The sequence below is a fragment of the Empidonax traillii genome, unplaced genomic scaffold (genome assembly GCF_003031625.1).
Source record: "Empidonax traillii isolate 1590-97213 ecotype Southwest subspecies unplaced genomic scaffold, ASM303162v1 scaffold3243:size34875, whole genome shotgun sequence".
In the NCBI taxonomy this organism is placed as follows: domain Eukaryota; kingdom Metazoa; phylum Chordata; class Aves; order Passeriformes; family Tyrannidae; genus Empidonax; species Empidonax traillii.
The window spans coordinates 3,456-7,018 of NW_020958436.1; positions in this window are offsets into that span (position 1 = coordinate 3,456).

Here is a 3,563-nt window from a genome sequence, read left to right on the forward strand (position 1 = left end):
GAAAGGGACATTGGTGACATCATTGGGGAAGAGTGTCATGACAGGGGATTAGTGAAAACAAAGATACAGCTGTGATGTCACATGGACATCAGTGACATCATTGGGGATAATGGTGACATCACAGGGGACAGCGGTGACATCACAAGGACAGTAGTGACATCATTGGAGACCAGTGACATCACCGAGTACTTGTGACAACAAAGGGACAGCCTTGATATCACAGGAACATCAGTGAAGTCGCAGGGGATTGGGGAAACATTGCAGAGACACCAGTGACATCATCCGGTACAGTGGTGACATAACAGAAGACATTGGTGACATCACAGGGAAATCAGTGATGTCATTGTGTACCAGTGTGACATCACAGGGGACTGTTGAAAACAAAGGGACAACCATGATGTCTCAGGGAACATCACTGAGATAACAACAATGTGGGTGACGTCACAGAGACAACAGTGACAACATCTAGGACACTGGTGAACATCACAGGGATGTCGATGACATCAACGGGGACCAGAGACATCACAGGGGAGTGTTGAAAACAAAGGGACAACCCTGATGTCACAGAGACATCAGTGACATCACAGGCAGGGACAGGGTTGACATTACAGAGACACCAGTGACTTGATCGGGGACATTGCTGACATCACAGGGGACAATAGTGACATCACAGGGACAGCACTGACATCACTGGGGACCAGTGACATCACAGAGGACTGTTGACAAGAAAGGGAAGGCCATGATGTCACAGGGACATTGGTGACATCACAGAGACAACAGTGACATCATTAAAGACCAGTGACATCACAGGTGTCTGGTGACAATGAAAGGATAGTTGTAATGTCACAGACATAACAGTGATGTCACAGGGGTCTGGTGACATCAGAGGGACATCGGTGACATCACAGGGAAAAGGTGCCACTGCTGGAGACAGTGGTGACACCACAGGGACAGCAGTGACATCACTGGGGACCAGTGACATCACAGGGGACTACTGACAATGAAAGGATAGCTGTGATGTCACAGAGAAATCAGTGACATCAAATAGGACATTGGTGACTTCACAAGGGCGGAGTGAAATCACAGGACCAACAATGACATCATTGAGGATATTGGTGACATCAAAGGGGCATGGGTGACACCACTGGGGGCCAGTGACATCACAGTGGACTAATGAGAACAAAGGCTAAGCCTTGTTGTCAGAGGGACATCGATGACATCACAGGAACAGGGATGAAATCACAGAGACAGCAGTGACATCATTGAGGACCAGTGACATCACGGGGAACTGGTGAAAACAAAGGGACAGCTGTGATGTCAGAGGGAGGTCGGTGAAGTCAAAGGTGTCTGGTGACATCACAGGGATATCAGTGACCTCATGAAGACATGGAGCCCCGCTGAGGACAGTGGTGACATCACAGAGACAGCAGTGACATCACTGGGGGTCAGTCACGTCACAGGGGACTGTTGAAAAGAAAGGGACAGCCATGATGTCACTGCCATCGGTCAATGGTGCCACGGCTCAGCACAGTAGTGACATCACAGAGATAGCAGGACATCATTGGGGACATTGTTGACATCACAGGGGACAGTGATGACACCATAGAGACATCAGTGGCATCAACAGGGGCATCTGTGACATCACAGTCAACATGGGTGACTTCACAAGGCAAGGGATGACATCGCAGAGAGACCAGTGACATCATCGGTTACACTGGAGACCAGTGACCTCACAGGGAACTGGTGATAACAAAAGGACAGTCATCACAGGGCTATCGGTGACATCACAGGGGACCGTGGTGATACCACAGAGACACGTGTGACACAACTGGGGATACTGGTGACTTCACAAGGCCAGGGGTGACATCACAGAGGTACCAGTGACATAATCGGGGACACTGGTGACATCACAGGGGACAGTGGTGACATCACAGAGACAGCAGGGACATAATTGCGGACCAGTGACATCAGAGTGACAACAGAGGGACAGCAGTGATGTCACAGGGACATTGGTGACATCAAAGGGGTCTGGTGATTTCACAGGGACATTGGTCACATCATAGGGACACGGTGGCACTGCTGGGACAGCAGTGACAGCATTGGAGACCAGTGACGTCACAGGGAACTGCTTACAGCAATGGGAAAGCCGTGATGTCACAGGGACATTCGTGACATCACAGGGGATGGTGGTGACATTACAGGGTCAGCAGTGACATCATTGTGGACCAGTGACATCACAGAAGACTGGTGACAACAAAGGGGCAGCTGTGATCTCCCAAGGAAATCAGTGATGTCACTGGGGACATCAGTGACTTCACAAGGACAGCGGTGACATTGCAGAGACACCAGTGACGTCATCGGTAACACTGGTGACATCACAGATACATTGGTGACATCATTTGGGACCAATGACATCACATGGGCCTGCTGATAACAAAGGGACAGCTGTGATGTCACAGGGCTATCAGTGACATCACAAGGGACAAGTGACATCACAGGGGATTGGTGACAACAAAGGGACAGCTGTGATATAACGTGGATGTCGGCGGAGGAGCTTCCAGAACAAACTGCACACAAATCAGGATGATTTACACAAATGTTCCGCTTTATTTACATAACCCAACCTCTTATATACTTTCACTGCCCCCCGAGCCGTGATCACTTTCAAACTATTGGTTATTTGCTGTAACCCACGAACCAAGCGTGCATTACTGACACACTGCCTATTGGTTGCACACAGGTGTCCATGTGACATGAAGACATTGTTTTTCTCCTAAAACTCCTCCTTATTTTTGTCCCAGGTTTCTCTTTGTTTACATTCCTGCAGTCTGGTATCACTGCTCCTGTATCTTTCCACTGCCTGCAAAGAGGCTTCTGGCTATGTCAGGGGCAGGTCTAACTGAGGCCAATTAGTATGATTTGTCCATAGTGTGTCTTTTATCAGCTCAGCACTCCACACATGGACATCAGTGACATCACTGGGGACATCGGTGACTTCACAAGGACAAGGGTGACATCACAGAGACACCTGTGACATCATCAGTGACACTGGTGACAGCACAGGGACAACCATGAAATCACTGTGAGTACCAGGTTCACAAGGATACGTCTGGAATAAAGACAAGTACAACAGTCATTCAAACACTACAAAATATCTTTTATTGTAGTGAGAGTTAAAAAAACTATTAGCAAAGAGAATCAAAAGTTAAAAAGAATACAAACAACTCCCTACTTTATCTATTGGTGTTCATACAGTAGTACGAACAGCCTCTAATAAAGTATTAGTACAAGGGGAATTAAAGGGATACAATATTAGCTAGTAAAAAGGGAATTAAAGGGATAAAAAAAGGATATAAAATGTTTGCTTTCCCTGCTGTTACCTACCAATAAACTGTGCTCACCTGCACAGACAGGCCAGGCCTACCAGGCTCTGCAGGGCTGGTCGGTGCCCGTGCTTGGCGGGTGTCCCCGCGGAGCAGCACAGTGTGGATGGAAGGATGAGCATCGCTCCCCCCAGCAGTGCTGACACCCCATTCCATCAGCTCTACATTACACTACGGAGG